Here is an 18,050-nt window from a genome sequence, read left to right as displayed (position 1 = left end):
GAACTTAGAAGACTACATGTGGCCATTGAAGTGATTATGCTTTTGGTGTTTTGCTTTTTAACCTTGCTCATTCCAAAAAGGTTTATCAGTTGTTGAATTTGCTTGCATTCAGCCTGTTTCCTTACCAGGCACAAAACTAAATAAAGTATATAATTTAGTACTTTCCTTTTTTCATCTCCCCTCCCCACCTTCTTTTCTCTCTACTCTTTTTAAATTAAACTATGTAGCTCAGGCTGCCCTAGAACTCCTGACCCTCCTATGTTAGCCTCCTGAGCACTGAATGTGCCCCATATCCATCAGGATTGTAATTTCTGTTGAAAAGTTTTTCTTTACTGTTTAACTTTTTTTTTTTTTTTTTTTTTTTAACAATTCACAAGGAGTAGAGAATTGGCCAAACAGTGTTTTGCCTATAGCTGTCATTCTCAGTGTGACAAAAGGGGAACCATTCTGATACTGTTGGATCGTTGGAAAAGGGGGAAAGAAACCTAATTCCCACACCCAATTCTATTATATTTTATAACCTCCAATGCTAGGTATCTTTGCCATTTTGAAAGGAAACAGAAAAGAATGTGGCTATAAATCCATGACTTGAGTCAAGTGGTCATGAGTGAATACAGAAACATCTTTCCATCTTTCCAGCCCCATGTTCTGAATGGTAATTATGAGACATTCTGGGTGTCAATTGGCTTTTGAAACCATGAACACTGGGAATCATGTAATTTATAGCAACAAATCAGTATAATTAGTAGAAATCATTGGATCAGACACTTCTTTTTATGAAGCTTATAATGACTTTCTTTGTTGGTGGGTCTTTTATTCTGTAACAGAAAATAACTAGAAGTTAATAGGCTCTTATTATAGAAACCAGTAATAATTAAGATTATACCTCTTTGAATTTGCACAAACACTATTTACACAAATACTATTATACAAATATTATTCTCATAAGTCCTAATACCTCAGATATATATAGTAATATTTTAGAGCTAGGGAAGAATTTGACAAAAGATATTCAGTATACAAGGAAAATTAGTGATTAAGTCTTATTCTTATTTTGTCCTGAAATATTACGTGACTTTTGGGGTTTTGTTTGTTGTTTGTCTGTTTGGTTTGGTTTGGGTTTTTGAGACATAGTTTCTCTGTATAGTCTTGACTGTCCTTGAATTAGCTCTATATACCAGGCTGGCCTCAAACTCACAGAGATCTACCTGCCTCTGCCTACCAAGTGCTGGGATTAAAAGTGTCAAACTCAAGAGAGACCAGCCTGCCTCTGCCTCCTGAATGCCTGGATTAAAGGTATGCACCACCACTGCCAGCCAGACCTTGATGTAATTTCTTTTTCTTTTTTTTTTTTTTTTTTTTTTTTTTGGTTTGGTTTGGTTTGGTTTTTCAAGATAGGCTTTCTCTGTGGCTTTGAAGCCTGTCCTGGAACTAGCTCTTGTAGACCAGGCTGGTCTCATACTCACAGAGATCTACTTGTCTCTGCCTTCCCAGTGCTGGGATTAAAGGTGTGTACCACTACCGCCCAGCTTGACATGACTTCTTAACTGCATACAGTTATGCTACTGTTTGGAAAGTTTCTTTAATAACTGAAAACACTGGGGGGCTGGAGAGAAGGCTCAGCAGTTGAGCTTGTACCACTTCAAAGGACCACGCATGCTAAATGGCTCATAGCCCCCTGTAACTCCAGCTCCATGGGGGTCCCACACCTCTGCCCTCATGTACACACATAGTTAAAAACATAATGGAAATAAATATTTTTTAAAGCAAGTTTTGTAGGTCCTGTCATATGGCTCAAGTACCCTAGAACTTTCCAATACTGGCATTTAAACAAACAACCCCCCCCCAAAAAAAAAACCAAACTTGTGTGGAAATGTAGTTGGCAGAACTTTAGAAAATACAGGGACACCTTTCTCAGCTCAGTTGCATCTTATGAGGAAATTTTGCTGCTTTCCAGTATAAATGGCTCTGTCAATGGTCTCTCTACTAAGATTTTTTTTTTTTTTTTTTGCCCTGTGTGTATTCTTGTATAGTTTGGAACCATCGATGAAAGGTCTTTTGGGTTTTGGTATTTGTGTATTGGTTTGGTTTTGGGTTTTTTTTTTTTTTTTTTTTTTTTTTTTTTTGTTTTGTTTTGTTTTTGGTTTTTTTTTTTGTTTTGTTTTTTTTTTTTTGAGACGTTTCTCTTTGTAGCCTAGAACTCACTTTGTAAACCAGGCTGTTTTACAAAGCTCACAGAGACCTACCTGCCTGTCTCCCAAGTGCTGAGATTAAAGGCGTGCCACACCACTGCCTGGTTTAGGTCTTTTTTATTCTTTTTCAAGAGTTATTTATTATGTATACAGTGTTCTGTCTGCATGCATGCCAGAAGAGGGCACTAGATCTCATTATAGATGGTTGTAAGCCACCACGTGGTTGCTGGGAATTGAACTCAGAACCTCTGAAAGAGCAGCCAGTGCTCTTGATCTCTGAACCATCTCTCCAGCCCAGTCTTTTGTTTTTTAAGTGGAAGTCCTCACCACTACTATTACTAAATGACTATTTTTGTGTTGCTAAAATCAGAGCAGGGGGCCATGGCTTTGGTGGCACATATCTTAAATTCCAGTACTCAGCAGGAAGAGGAGGGCAGATCTCTGGTTTTGAGGCCAATCTGGTCCAGTATAGCGAGTTCCAGACCAGTCAGGGCCACACATTGAGACCCTGTCTCAAAAAGCAACATGGAAAATCTGTAACAAAAGCATAGAGAAGCTTGTAGAGTAGCTATATAACCTGTGTCCATTGTCTGTTGATAATCCTGCTTATAAAGGATTATCCCAGGAATTGGTCACAGATGAGTCATTCGAAAAACTTGACTATGGATTTCCAGGTAAAACAGCACCATTCCTACATTTAAGTGAGAGGATACTGGGGCTTGCTTCCACTCACTTTCAACATTATACCCCGTGTTCCTCGCCAAGACTAATAGGTGTCCTGAATATGTGAAGGGAAAGTATGTTGGGGCCGGACCAAAACGGACCAACATACTCCAAAAAAGGCTTAAAAGTAATAGTAGATGATCACGGAGCCAGCCGACCCAAGATGTCCTCCTGAGACAGGTAGCAGGTGCTGTCTTGGTTTGGAGCGCCCCCAGTGGTTGGGGTCAGAGGCCAATCCCGCCAGCTTATTTCCAATCAGGCATATCTGAGGTTGCCTACGTACCCGTCTCAGCTTCGGGCCCGCCCAGCCTTCAGAGACTTCCTGGATGGCGCCCCATTCTGGCCCTACCATTGGTGGATGGAGGACGGTGGGCGGGCCCAGGGGCATGGAGGACTAGCAAGCTTGCTTGCAGCGAGGGCTGGCCGTGCTCCGCCGGAAGGCGCCTTGTTCTCCCGGACGGTGGGTTGCAACTCCGCCGGGGGAAGGAAGCTAGCTGCAGGACTGGCTCAGGTAAGCCTGCGGCACGCGCGCCTCCGCCAAGCCTCGGCGGAGTCTGGGCCGGTTATGGGTGGGCTAGCTCGTCCTCGCTCGCACCCAGGTGGGCGCACTTGTGAGCGATCGGGTGCGGGGATGGTGGGGACTGAACCACTCTCCTTTGTGAGAGGCCGGCGCTGGGGACGGTGCGGGCCGCGGGGACGTGCTGGGTCGGGCCGCGAGGAAGCGCTTTGCTGGAGCTACCGTGGAGTTTTGGAGCTTGTCATTGCGCTGCTGGGCGAGGCACACATTCGAGGCAGCTGCCTTGTTCTTCTTCCTCCACGGGAAGAAAAACTCCCCTGCTCGGTTTGGTTACTCCATACTTTGGACTCAGAAGTGTGTGGCTAGGGTTTTATTCTGTTCGGCTGCTCTTTTTTTTTTTTTTTTTTTTTTTTTTTTTTTTTTTAACCCACCTCTCTTTCCCCATCTTTTCCGTGTTTTAGTAAATGTGGGTAGAAAAGCATGGGATGAGCGTGTGGAGATCTGTTATGTACCCGATTGCTGTGGGGTTGTTGCAGAGTAGAGATGGGGAAACAGCTCAAGTCTTGTGTCTTTGACAGGTCTGCTAGTTTTCTGACTCATTATGTAAACTCTTCATTAAGAGAGGACCCCTTCCCCCTGTCTCTTAGCGAGTAGTTTTGTTTTGCTTTTTAATTCACCTGTCTATGGTGTCTCAAAAAATGTGCCTGCCATTTGCTGCAGCTGTGCATACGCAGCAGCAACTCCTCTTTAAGGGGCCGTCGTTAAAGGCTTCCCAGAAAAGGTATATAGTGGACCAGTCTTGGCAGTGAGTGAGCAAAGTGAACCCGAAGTCCGCTGTTAAACACAACGAAATTTTAAAGGATAGGCATGAGACATCTCAGACGCAAGCGAGGGAGCTGCTTTATCAATGTTCGCTGTACCCTATGGTCACATCGATGTCCACCTGATCTCCGTTCTGAGTTTATTAACTCAGATTCTCTTACTGGCTTATCCCAGTGTCGACTGAGGTCCCTTTGGGGGCACATCAGATACTAAAAAATGAGTTTCTGATTTGGATGCTCCCCCGGCTCCCCGTTTTGAAACAGTTCCTGGCTCCCTTGGAACTTGTTTTGTACACCAGGCTGGACTCGAAATTGGAAAGATTCTACTGCCTCTGCCTTTCCAGTATTAGGATTAAAGGTGTGCACCACTGGACGTGGCTGGGTTGTTGTCTTTTTTTTTTTTTTTTTTTTTTTTTTGCTTATATTGTTGGTTATGAAATTGGTAACTTTTTATAATGTTTTTTCATTTTATATGCATTTGGGTTTGCTTTTATTTTTTGCCTTAATATATGGCAGTGTGAGGGTGTTGGATCCTCTACAACTGGAATTACAGACAGTTGTGAGCTGCCATGTGGATGCTGGGAACTGAACCCGGGTTCTCTGGAAGAGCAGTCAGGTCTCTTAACCAATGAGCCATCTCTCCAACCCTGATATTGTCTTCTTAGTTACAGAAGATCTTCTGTCTAGAAATTTCTTTTTATGGTTACAGTTTCCACAACAAGAAATGCGCATCTTCCTTTTTGTTAGTTTTTTCCTTGGGTGACATGTCCTTTAGTAATGCTGGCCATTCCTGGGGGACTCTGAGATAAGAGAGCCAACAACAACCCTGTTTGGTTTATTTTATCTTGTTTTTGTTTTCCAAGACAGGGTTTCTCTGTGTAACCCTGGCTGTCCTGAACTTGCTCTGTAGACCAGGCTGTCCTGGAACTCACAGGGATCCATTTGCCTCTGCCTCCCAAGTGCTGGGATTAAAGGTGATATTGACCACCACCTGTCATTGTATTGATTTTGATTTTTCAGACAGTCTCACAAAGCCCAGGTTGGCATCCAACTCACTGTTTGTGGAGAATGACCTTGAAGTCTCTGTCCTTCTGCCTCTACCTCCCAAGTCTTGGATTATACAAATTCACCACTACCAAAATCTTGCAAGTGGGAAATATTATTTAAACTACTTTAAAGAAGTTATTCCACTGGGCGTTTGGGTTGGTGGCACATGCCTTTAGTCCCAGCGCTCTGGAGGCAGAGGCAGGTGGTATCTCTGTGATTTGGAAGCCAGCCTTCAAAGCTAAAGAGAAACCCTGTACAAAACAAAATAAAATTAGTATTCTCTTGGAATTTATTTAGGCAGAGATAGTTGGATCTCAATGAGTTCAAGGACAGTCTGGTCAACAGAGTGAGTTCTAGGACAGCCAGAGCTATACAGTGACACTGCCCCTCCCTCAAAAAGAAAAGAGAATTCCTTTAACCAGCACTGTGCCTGAAGATTATTTTGAGGGTAACTACTTACTGAAAGAATAAAACTTGATGCTTTTATCCATGGAAGAACCACAACATTCTTGTGAGTGTTTAATGATTTTATAAAATAATTTATCCACAGCCCTGAAGTCTTCTATTTTCCGAGTTTAAATTTGCCTACTGTTTGGGAGAAAAGGTTAAGACAGACTTTCCCTGAAGTCTCAGGCCCACCAGTAGAAGTCACGCTACTTCTATGCTTGCTTTTCAGATCTCGACTCTGATCTCAGGCCATCCAATGGCCACTTTTGTGGCCATTCTGGCATTTACTGTCTATTTCTTTGGCATTTGATTCATTGGTAGGTGCTCATGTTTCCTGTGTGACACAGTTATGCTTTATCTCTCCTCTAGAATAAATTTGGTTTTCTTATTAGGATTTTGTTCACTTTACTTTTTCTCATAATACATTGATTCTGTGATTTGATGGCTGTCCACTAAGTGACAGCTTTTTGTTTTAGATTTATTTATTATGTATACAGTGTTCTGTCTGTGTGTATACCTGCACTCCAGAAGAGGGCACCAGATCTCATTGTAGTGGTTGTGAGGTGGTTGCTGGGGATTGAACTCAGGTCCTCTGGAAGAACAGTCAATGTTCCTAACCACTGAGGCATCTCTCCAGTCCCTAGACAGCTGTATTTTTATGTTACAAACGTCAGCTACTTTCTAGTGCCTAAAATGTTTATCTCACTATTACTACATTCTAGATGTTCTAGATAACCCTTTCCCCTTTTAACTTCCACAGTTGTGTGTGTGTGTGTGTGTGTGTGTGTTTATGAAGTCAAATTTGGCTTTTTGTGTTTTCTTGCTGTACTTTGTATTTTAAATTTTTTCTTGTAGAAGGTAAAAGATATAACTTGGTAGAGTGCTTGCCAAGCATATACAAAGCTATGGGTTAAATTCCCAATATATTTACTACCTTATAGTTACGAATATTTACATTTAAGCTACAGACTATGTTACTGCCTGATGTTTCTCTTTAAACTAGTCTGTAGGCATTTATTCTTTTAATTTTGCTTTTGATAATTTCATACATTAATACTGTTTTATGTAATTTCCATCCTTCTCTCCCTTCCAATTCCTCCTATGCCCCCTGCTCCCTACATTATTGACTTCTTTAATTGTTATTGTTAGGTGTGTGAGCGCATATACAACCTACTGAGTCCATCCAGTGTTGCTTGTGTGTATATGTGCTTAGGACCTACCTTTGGAATTGGCTAACCTTTGGAGGGCTCATCTTTAGATAGGACTAATTTTTTCTCTTTTAGCAGCCATTAATTGCCTATGACTCTTCATGAAGGAGTAGTAGGATCTTGACTTTGGTAGGGGTTGTTTTGGTTTTAGTTATTTGTTTTGAGATAAGTCTCATGTATGTTGGGCTGGCCTTGAATTCTGTTATATGTCCAAGACTGGCTTTGAACTAATCATCTTCCTTGAATGTCCCCAAATGTTGGCAAAACAGGTCTGTACCACCATACCCAGCCCAGCCTTTTCATTTTCTTACTTTTTTTTTTCTTATTGTCCATTATTTTCTGTCCTTCAGCAGGATCCCTAGGTCACATTAAGCAAAATTTTCAACTTAAATTATCTTATATTTTGCCTTTAGATTGTAGCAAGAGTCTTTAAAAAACAAACAAACAAACAAACAAACTGAAACACTTAAGTTCTGTTCACTAATCATATGTTACACAGTTATCAAAGGTCCAGTAAGAGAGGCTATCAATGTAACACTTTGCTAGTACATACTGAGTCTGGTCTACAGCACCACCAAAAAAAAAAAAAAAAAAATCAGGAAACTCAGTAGACATAGCTAGCAATGAGCCTAGCATGGATATTTGTTTCATATTCATCTTCAGCAGGAACAGAACGAAGAGTATATTCTGAGCCGTGGAACAGTTTAGGGAACTTAGATGGAATTCTACCCTTTAGTATAGTTTCACTAGTTTATTTGAAAAGATTCCCAGAATAATTATTATATAATTACTAATCAGTTCTCTTTATTGTTGAAAGAATGAAGTATCCCTGATTTTATCTTTATTATGTATATAGTGTTCTGCCTGCATGTACTGGAGTTATAGATGGTTGTGAGCTGCCTTGTGGGTCCTGGGAACCAAAACCAGGCCCTTTGCAAGAGCAGCAAATGCTGTTTCCAGCCCCATGTAATTGAATTCTTAAATTCATTTGAGAAGGCAGGCAGGCTACTGAACAGTCATGAGTCCTGCAGGGTTTTTGAAATTGTCTCTTGTGGTCATTATAGAAACCTTTGGAATTTCCTGCATCCCCCTACCCCCTATCCCCCACCTTTTTTTAAAAAAAAATTCCACTGCATATTTTGAAAATGAGCTGAAAACATATTTGAGGATAGAACATGAGTATTTGTAAGTGTGTTCCATTAGTGATAGAATTTTTTTTGGGGGGGTGGTTCTTTGAGAAATTAGTGATTTTTTTTTGAGGCATTTAAATATACCACTCAGTATATTTACTTAGTGATTTTTATAGGCTAGTTGCCTATTTAGAGTTCACATAACAGAATTTGGAAGATGGAATGTAATTTTATTTTTGTCTAAGTAAACTGCATCAATGAGAAGCTTTTTTTCTGGTTGATTTTTGTTGTTTGGGTGGTGTGGGGGAGGGGGTAGGTGTGTGCACAGAGGGCAGGTGCCCAAAGAGGCCAGAGTCAGTACATCCTATTGAAGATGGAGTTATAGATGGCTCTGAGCCACTTCCTATGGATGATGGGAACCAAGCTCTGCCAGATCAGTTTTCATTCTTCCTTCCTTCTCTCTCTCTCTCTCTCTCTCTCTCTCTCTCTCTCTCTGTATTATTTTGAAACAGGGTTTCTCTGTGTAGCTTTGGCTGGCTGCCCTAGAACTCACTCTGTAGACCAGGCTGACTCTACTTCAAGAGAACCACCTACCTTTGCCTCCCAGGTGCTGGGATTAAAAGTGTGTGTCACCACTGCCCTGCACAGTTTATGTTCTTAACTCATGAACCTTCTTTTTAGCCCCCTCATCCTTAAAGTAGAGAAGGAAAATTTTTTTTCTTTTTCTAAAGATTTTTCTTCTTTTCTTTTTCTTTTTTCTTTTTAAAGATTATTTATTATGTAGACAGTGTTCTGCCTGCATATATGCCCGCAGGCCAGGAGAGGGCACCAGATCTCATTATAGATGGTTGTGAGCCACCATGTCGTTGCTGGGAATTGAACTCAGGGTCTCTGGAAGAATAGCCAGTGCTCTTAATGCCTGAGCCATCCCTCCAGCCCAAAACCTCCTTTTTCTAGAGGGACATATCAAGTCAACTCTTTATTTACACAAGGTTCTGTAATATGCAGAATTTTTACCTGTCTTATATCCTGGTGGGAACCTTTTTTTTTTGTTGTTTTTCAAGATAGGGTTTCACTGTTTTGTGTAGCCCTGGCTGTCGTGGATCTCTCACTGTAGCAGCCTGGCCTCAAACTCAGAAGAGATCTCCTGAATGCTGGGATAAAAGGTACTCACTACCACCGCCCTGCTATGGAACTTTTTAAAAATGAGACCTTTAAGTATCTGTACAGGTTTTGGTTGTTTTCCTTTCGCTTCTCTCAGGAAAGTTGGCAGAGGCCAAGTCCTGCTGGGGGTGGGCCTGAGAACTACCAAGGGAAAGCCTAATCAACTGAGTTGATTACAGGTTACAAGAAGGTTTTGTGAAGTGCATGGAATAGTTACAGAATAGAAGCTGGAATATTTCTGTAGACATAAAAAGATGAGTTGCATTCCTAGTCAGTCATTGCCCTCAATACTGGTGCTGAGATCTATTGGGCTGCCCTGCTCTTTCTACACATTAATGCCAGAATCCCTGGGTCCTGCTGCTCCAACTGTGAAACCTATTTGTGTGTCTGAGATTCCCATGTCTCTGCCTTAGCAGATCAGCTTTGCTAAGTCTCCAATGAGTAATTTTGGATGAGAAGAACTTTTAGAGGTACTGTTTTAAAATATTGGCTAAGGGATGAATTCCTCTTTATTTGCCTACTATGTGTCAAGCATTACATACTATCTTTTATTCTTTAGGATTAATTTGAAATGCATGGGCTATTAGCTTTATAGCATGTAGTTGGAGTCAGTAAAATTTTCATATTCTCTTAGAACAAATGTATGAAAAATGGCTTACTTAAAATAGGGAAAGCTAGGTTGCCTGAAGGTTACCAGGACTGTTACCTAAATAGTGTACATTGATATTTACATTGCATGCCCAAAAATAGTATCAGTAGCTATATTGATCAAGTTAGATTTCTCTGGAACGCATCATAATAGTTGTTGTTTTTCTTTTTTATTCATCATTATTATTGTATGAGTGTTTATATCTTGTGTATGTGTGGACATGCACATGTCTGACGTGTGTAGTAGACAGAGGATACCCTTGTGGGGTCAGTTCTCCCCTCCCTTCTTTCTGTCCATGGGCCTTGAACTCAAGTTCTTATCCTAGAGGGGCAATCTCCTCGTACCACCGAGCATCAGATCTATCTGTCCTCAGCATGTTATTTCTTCCTTCGGTAGCCTTGAACCGATGATGAGTGTTTCTTCAGATTCAGCCTGCGTTTAACTAAGGGCAAGACCCTTAAAGACTTAGACTGCACTTTTATTTTCTGTCTTCAGGCATAGTGTTTTAACTGTAGGGAAAAAAAAAAAATCTGCTATGAGGTTTGCTTAACTAGAATCCATGCCAGGTGGTGTTGGTGCTGCATGCCTTTAATCCCAGGCAGAGGCAGGCCTGGTCTACAGAGTGAGTTCCAAGACAGCCAGGACTGTTTCACAGAGAAACCCTGTCTCAGAAAAACAAATAAACAAAAACAAAACAAAAAGAATCCACACCCCATGTTTTGAGTCCTATGGGTGTCTCTACTGTCATCCATTTGCTTTTTTGTCATGGCTTTAAATTGTCACCACTGAGGAGTCATTATTCTAAACCAAAGGAGGGTCACTAAAATTTCACTCCTACCAATAGTGATTAACACTGTAGAAAAGTCTTGTGTGTTTTTTTTTAATTTTATGCGTATGGGATTTGCCTGCATGTATGTCCACCTTTTACTTGTTTAGTGCCTATGAAGGCCAGAAAAAGGTCTTGGATCCCCTGGAACTAGAATAACAGATGATTGTGAGCTGTCATGTGTGTGTTGAGAATTGAACACGGTTTCTCTTAACTGCTGAGCATCTCGCTAGTCCTTATATGGCTTCTTTCTATGTAAAGCTGTGTCTGCAATTGATCCTAAAAAGTGAAGGTGATTTTGTGATGCCTTCCTTGAGTGGTCTTGAAGGGAAGCATGTTCCTGCTTATTTGTTGTCACTGTTCAGAAAGGGAAGACATTGCCCTCCAGTTAGAAACCTCCCATTACTCTTTGAAGCTTCACTTATTCCCACCTTTGGCTGGAGGTTTAATACTTTCTTCAACAAAAGTACATTGAATGCCCATTACCACCAAGACAGTTTATAAATAGTATTTGCCCTTGAGGAACTTACATTCTAACAGGGGAAGGAAAGACATCAAAAACTATGTAATTGGTTATCCAGTCTCCATTTAAAGGGAGGTAGGATTGGCTATTAAGAGAGACTTTAGTAGTTTATTTTTGTTTTTTTGACATAGGGCCTTTGCCTATAACCCTGATTTGCTTGGAACTCCACTTGTGGCCCAGGCTGGCCTTATACTCATAAATGAACATCCTGTCTGCCTTCTGAGTGCTAGGATTGTAGCCATGTCTGGCTAAGAGATTTTATAGTAGGGGCACACACACACACACACACACACACACACACACACACACACACACACGTGCGCGCATGCACACACTCACGCACTCACACACCTCTTCATTTGAATCTGACAGCACTTTTTACTAGCTGCTGTAGGACATTGGATGAATTAATAGTTTCTCTATGCCTCGTTGTCCTCAAGTATTTCATGCTTGTTAAGAAAGTTAGGGTTGGCTATATATAGTTGAGTGATAGAGCAAGCAGTCCTGGGTTCAATTCCTTAATACCATGTGAAGTTGGAGAGGGGCAGAGAAAAAAGAAAGGGTTAAATGGAGAAGAATCAGTTACTTGATAGTCACAGCAGCCTGGTGGTAACCTGAACCAATAGAGCAAAAGTAAATGATAAATTTGAGGGCCATTCAGAAGATGAGATTTTAAAATGTTGGATGTGGGAGATAAAGAGAAGGATGTCTGGTTTCTGGCTGTGATTGGAAAGGAGGCTGCTGGAAGGTGGTCCTGTGTGGTGGTGGAAGACTGGAGAGGCCACCAAGAAGGAATGTTCAGTAAGCAGTTAGCTAGAGCAGCAGGTTCAGAAGTGATAACTTGCTCAGCGGTGAAAATAAAAGGTGTAAGGGCATGTAGACCATTCACTGAAGAAAAGAATGACTAGTAATTGAGGCTGCATATATGAATTAGACATTCCTGAAAGGAAAGTATAGCATGAAAAGAAAAGAGCTGGGGACCTAAGTGAAACTTAGTATTCAAGGATCCAGAGCAGAGGAGTGAGTGACTGCAGAGGCAGAGGAAAGCCTGACTGTGGTGCCTTGAAGCCAAGGGGAAGGAAGGTGTGTAAGGACAGGGTGGTTTTCTGCAATCACATGTGTGCCTGGTACCTTAGGGCCAGAAGAAGGCATCACATCCCCTGGAACTAGAATTAGATAGTTGCGAGCTACCATTTGGGTGCTAGGAGCTGAACCTAAGTCCTCTGCCAGCACAACAAGTGTTCTTAACTACCGAGCCCTCTCTGCATCCCCTCCAGTGCGAATTTTTCCTTGGTATTTTCATCTGTGTGTCTCTGCTCTCCTTGCCGCTACAGCCTTATGCTTGCTCCCTTCATCTCGAGCTTTTCTTTCTGTTTTTTAAAGTTGACATAGCTCATTATGTTCCTTAAATTCTAATGTCCCCTGTTTATTGTTTGTTTTTCCAGACAGGGTTTTACTGTGTAGCCCTGTCCTGGAACTCACTTTGAAGATAAGCCTAGCCTAGAATTTAGAGATCCTCCTGCCTCTGCTGGGATTGCAGGTATCTGTTCCCACTACCCAGCCTGACATCCTTTTTTATTAGCTTTTGCCATCTATTCCCAACTGCATTTGGCCTCCAGCTAACTGTTTTGTTTAGTCTGCACAGTATTAAATTAGTTGTCTACACTAATTAAAAAACAAAAGAGATTTTACATACAACTCTACATTTCTAACTTTTGAGAAATCAAAATTTCTTTGTCCATGTTGGAAATATATATTTATTTATATTTATATTTATATCTATATCTTATAGTAGCTACTTTGTTTAAAATGGACCTAGGGAGGCCAAATGTGGTAAACTTTTAAAATCTCTGATCTATTGCTTTAACTGCTAAGGCAGAGGCAGGTGTACCTCTGTGAGTTCCAGGCCAGCCAGGGCTACTTAGTGAAATCCTGGTTTTTCCTAATTCCTCACAGACACCAACGTCTTCTAATCCCTCAATGATATTAGAGCAGTTTTTCTTTTTCTTTCTTTCTTTCTTTTTTTTTTTTTTTTTTTTTTTTTTTTTTTTTAAATTTGGTTTGTTTTTTTGAGACAGGGCTTCTCTGTGTGACTTTGGAGCTTGCTCTGTAGATCACAGGGATCCACAGGTCTCTACCTCTGGAGTGCTGGGAATAAAGGCATGCACCACCATCACCCAGCCTAGAGCAGTTTTTCTTATACCTGGTGTATTGCTCAGATTTTTTAGATAGTTTCCACTTTTAAACCTAACACCTAGTATGACAACTCTAAATCTATCACCAAACTGCACTTTTCTACAGCCAGTCTATTGAATATCAAAATTTAACATGCTATAAACAACTCATTCAATACAGCTAAACTTCATACTGTATTGATTTTTATCTCACATATTTCTGGGCCCTGTTCATTCCTCCCATCATATTTTGAATCATATTGCTATAGTTCAGACCTTAACTATCTTATTAGGTAGGATTCAAAACGGGAATTTATTGAAAAGTGATCAGGTGGCTCACAAAGTTAAGGTTTAAAAGCTGGTCTGAAAGCAAGAGAGGCATGCCCACAGAGGCCAGAGTCATAGTGCTGAGCAGTGGGGCTCTGTGGATAGAGTGTCTCATCCAAGGTCTCATGCACAATCACCTCATACTATATGCCTTTATCACTGAACAGAAAACCCAAATTAATAAATCTCCAGTATCTACCTCTTTTCTGGAGTCATGGCATCCTCCTGACTGATCCTATGTCTTCTGTTCTTCCATCCCTCAAAGCCAGTTAGGTAACTAAAGTTAGTCCTGATCATGTCTTTCCATTTGTTTCTGTAGATTGCTATCTACCTGTAAGAATGTCTGACCCTTCAACTTTATCTCCATCCAGTTTCCTGTGATTTTTGTGTTTATAGGATTGAACCCACAGAATTATGGGTTACATACTGCTTTTCATTTTCATGCTTTTGTTTTTGCCTTCCCTCGCAATCTCTGTGGCTTGAATTTTCCTTTAGTGTGGTCTACTTTAACCTATCTCCCATAATTTAAGAAATTACTTCCGCTGAGTGGCAGTGTACGCCTTTAATCCTAGCACTCCCAGGAGGCAGATGCAGGTGGTGGATCTCTGAGTTTGAGGCCAGCCTGGTCTACTGAGTTTCAGGACAGGCTCCAAAGCTTACAGAGAAATCATGTCTCAACAAAACAAAAAAAGAAACTACTTCCTGGTATTTTTTCCTCCTAAATTATCTTCTTCTTGTGTCCCTGTAATGACCCCTACTGGTTGTATTACCATCTTGTATTATAACTGTTTATATTTGCCCAGTTGGTATTTTTATCATAGTGTCTACTGTTTAACTTTTTCCCACATAGGAGCAGGGATTATATCTTTCTCTCCTGAGCTTCCTCCCTCTGTCTTGTTTTTTATTTTTTGTTTTTTGTTTAAACAGGGTCACATTTAACTCAAGCTGGCCTTGAATGCATGATCCTCCTGTCTCCACATTTCAAGTGTTAGAATTACAGGCATATACCATCATGTCTGCTGGGTAATATTATCAAATTACTTAGTCTACTGTCGTCTCAGTAAATCTACTCAGTACATGTTAAGGCAATTGGGCATGGTAATCCTGGGGAGGCTGAGGCAGGAGTATCCCCATGAATTTGTGGCAAGCTTGGACTATATAGTGAGTTCCAAGCCAATCTGGATTGTGTACTGTGAGATTTGGCCTCAAACAACAAGAACTGAGGTAATGAATGAAGAAATGTAGATCTTGGGACATAAGATCTTGACACACAAATCAAGAGTAGTGTACAATTTGAATGCAGCAGTATTGACTAGACCCATATGAGAAAAAATATAGCAATAGTAACTTGACTTTTTGACTAGCATGTAAATGTTTATGGTGAATAACAGTGGGAACTACTACCAAAAGGGCAAGGCATGCTATTAAATCTGTTTTCCCCTTCCTTAGCCTCCCGAGTGTTGGGGTTGCAGATATGCCCCACAGAGTTACAAGAGTACTAGGATGTCTTTGAAAGTTCTTAAGCATCAAGTTCATTTGATCAAATTTGTATTAGAAAATTAATATGGTAGCAGGACGGATTAGGACGGACAAAGATCAGTGATGAGATTTCACAAGTAACTGCACAAATAAGCTAGAAGGCAGCAGAGTTACAAGTCCTGACTTTGATACTTAGTTTCTCAGTTGGATCCTTCAGCTGCTCGGTTTTCTCTTCTATACAAAGTGGTTGACTTACAATTATAGCGCAATGCGGGCTCTGAAGTCTGTTTTGATACATTGCAGTAGTGTCAGTAGGACTTGGCAGTTAATTAGATGCTAAGTACTGAGGAGGTTTCAGAGCCAGAGTGAATAGGAAGCCTTAATACTACCACAATCTAACTGGGTGTTTCTGGCCTGTCTAGTAACCCTTGGGTCTTTGAAAGTAGGGAGTCTAAGTTCAAGTTGATCTTTTTCCTGTTCTGAGCCCAGAGCACAGAAAAAGATTTCCGTGTTAAAGTTACTTTTCAGAGTAAACAGTGGTCCAGAGTAAAGCGGTTGTTTGTAGTTAATAGTTTACTTTAGGGAACTTAAACTTGCATGCCCCCACTATGGCGCTAGACTGCTCAGGCTCACCGGGAATGGACAGTGACGTGACAGCTAAGCTGTTTGAAGAGAAAGAGGATGGGGGCAGAGTCTGGGGTAGGACTAGGTGTGTATTTTGGAGGGCATCGGGTCACAGAATTTGTTAGAGGCACCTGAACTAACTTTGTGGAAGCAGGAGTGTTAAGCACGCAAGCCAGTTTCCTGGATTGTAGCACTGCGTGTTTTATCTTGGAATAGTGAAATTCTGCCTCTTGGTATCTGGGCACCTTGTGGTGGGGAGTGGGAGGGAGTGACAGGCCCGCCGGAAGGCAGGGGTTCCAGAGGGAGGCGGAGCTGCCCTAGTGCAGAACACCTTCCCAGAGCTCCACTCGGGTATGTGAGCGGTGTGGGTGCCAAGAATCAACTCTCAGGATTGCTCTCCCACATCTTCGTTTTCAAGCAAGCTGCAGGCTTGGTCTCGGCCCTAGAAACCGGATAGGCCTCGCTGTGTGCTCTCAACCTAACCTGCGGGGGAAGGGAGCTGCTTCTAGTCCCGCCCTTGCGCTGTTTTGCGTTTCTGCGCCTTTGTTTGAGTGGCAGTGGGCCTCAGCCAATGAGAGTGTGGGGCGGGCAAGCACATCAAGTTAGGTTGCGCAGAAGGAGGGGAACTGGTGCTGGAGAGACAGCGAGAAGCGAACCGGCCCCACGGCCACAGCAGGTAAAGCCGCCTTTGCCTCCCATCGGGGTGAGGTGCAGAGCCCTTTCTCCTTCGGGACTTGCTAGGCCTCCCAGCCTGCAGCTTGCGTCCCAAGGTTGCTTTTTCCCCAGGCATCACACCCCACCCCCACCCCCCGCATCTTCCCATCTTGACCATCCCCACCTCGGAGGGTGCCCCCAGGAGCTCCCTCGCTCAAGTGCATGTACTTCAACTCCATTTGGGAGATCTAGTTGCCTGAACTCTCCTGCCCGTGCCTGTGTCTGCCTCTGCCGTATGGGCCTTACTGACACCAACCCCGGCAGTAAGAGCAGGTAATGTACCCGACCCCCCTTCCCACCCCCACTTCCAGTAGCGTTTTCCTCTCCTTCAATTCTGTTTCCTTCCCTTTGCCCACATGAGTAGCATTAATTTTTACAGTTTAACTCTTGGCCTCTGAAAAATACATGCTTTTAGGTTTCCTGGTTGACTATTTAGCTTTCCCTGTTTTTAACGAAATGCTCTCTGTTACCAGCCATATTTGCCCCCAGATGCCTACACCCTTAATTTGGATATGTTTTTTCCTATATTGATTAGAAAACAGAAACAGAGTTGCCACTCATTTGACAGAATGGTGAAGACAGAAAATGGCATAGGCTCTCGATTTATTTGAGGAAGCCTGTGTGACTCCAAGTTATTAGCTACATTTCTTGTGTTCTGTGCCCTTCCATCCTCCTCGTCTTCCTTTGACCCCAGCTTGTGATTTAATTCCCTTTAGATGTCTATTTTTTGTTTATCTCTAAGGTTTGATATTCTCTGAGTCTCACGAGTGTCTCTATGTCATAGTGTTTTTGAGTGCCTCTGCTATAAATTATGTTGGAATTTTTGTTGTGTTTTAGCTGTCATAAAGATTTTATTTTCAAGGTATTTCTTGTTTAAATTAAACTTTCCCTCTCCATCCTGTGTTTTAATATCTGGAGTTTATGTCTGTCTAGCTCATCCTCCTGAAAATATAGAATTCCCAACAGGATTTATACTTTGAAAGAAAAAAGTTTATTTTCTGAATCTTTGAGCATAGAGGTTAGGTAGGCACTAACAGTGCTTTCTAAAACTATACAACAGAAAAGGGTCAGTATTGCTCACTATGGCATTTGTTCATTACCCTCTAAGGGTATATAGTATAGAGGAATCTATAAATGAATTCACATCTTTGGTTCAGTTTATATAACTTCATCTGCTAGATAATGAAATTGTGTCTATTGTAGTGTTTCTCTTTCACTTGTAAATAGTAAACTATGATAAAAACTCTTTTCGGGTAGCATGAGAACTCTTAACCCAGCCCAGAGATACTAGTGACTTTTTTCATGCTGTTTTCTTTCTTTCTACTGACATCAGCTCCCTTGCCCATTGTTTTTTTTACAGATCCTTACTGGTCAAGATTTTGTCCACTTGTACTGACAATAGAAAGGAAGTGTAAAACTACAAATACAGAACTGTAATGCTGGGTACACATTTAAAAACTACATAAGCCTTTTCTTGGTGTACAT

General features: G+C 41.5%; 1 protein-coding gene across 1 annotated transcript in view; it reads left to right on the top strand.

The window, feature by feature from the left end:
* The first annotated feature begins 3,272 nt into the window (after nucleotides 1–3,272).
* The window catches only part of Chd8 (chromodomain helicase DNA binding protein 8), a 65,912-nt gene continuing 51,134 nt past the window's right edge, over nucleotides 3,273–18,050 (top strand). The window contains exon 1 of the mRNA XM_051176828.1: nucleotides 3,273–3,426. The gene's annotated coding sequence lies outside the window, so the exon portion shown is untranslated. The remainder of the gene's footprint in view (nucleotides 3,427–18,050) is intronic.

The sequence above is a fragment of the Phodopus roborovskii genome, unplaced genomic scaffold (genome assembly GCF_943737965.1).
Source record: "Phodopus roborovskii unplaced genomic scaffold, PHOROB, whole genome shotgun sequence".
Lineage (NCBI taxonomy): Eukaryota > Metazoa > Chordata > Mammalia > Rodentia > Cricetidae > Phodopus > Phodopus roborovskii.
The sequence above is the reverse complement of the archived record's forward strand: the minus strand, read 5'-3'. Positions and strand labels throughout refer to the sequence as shown.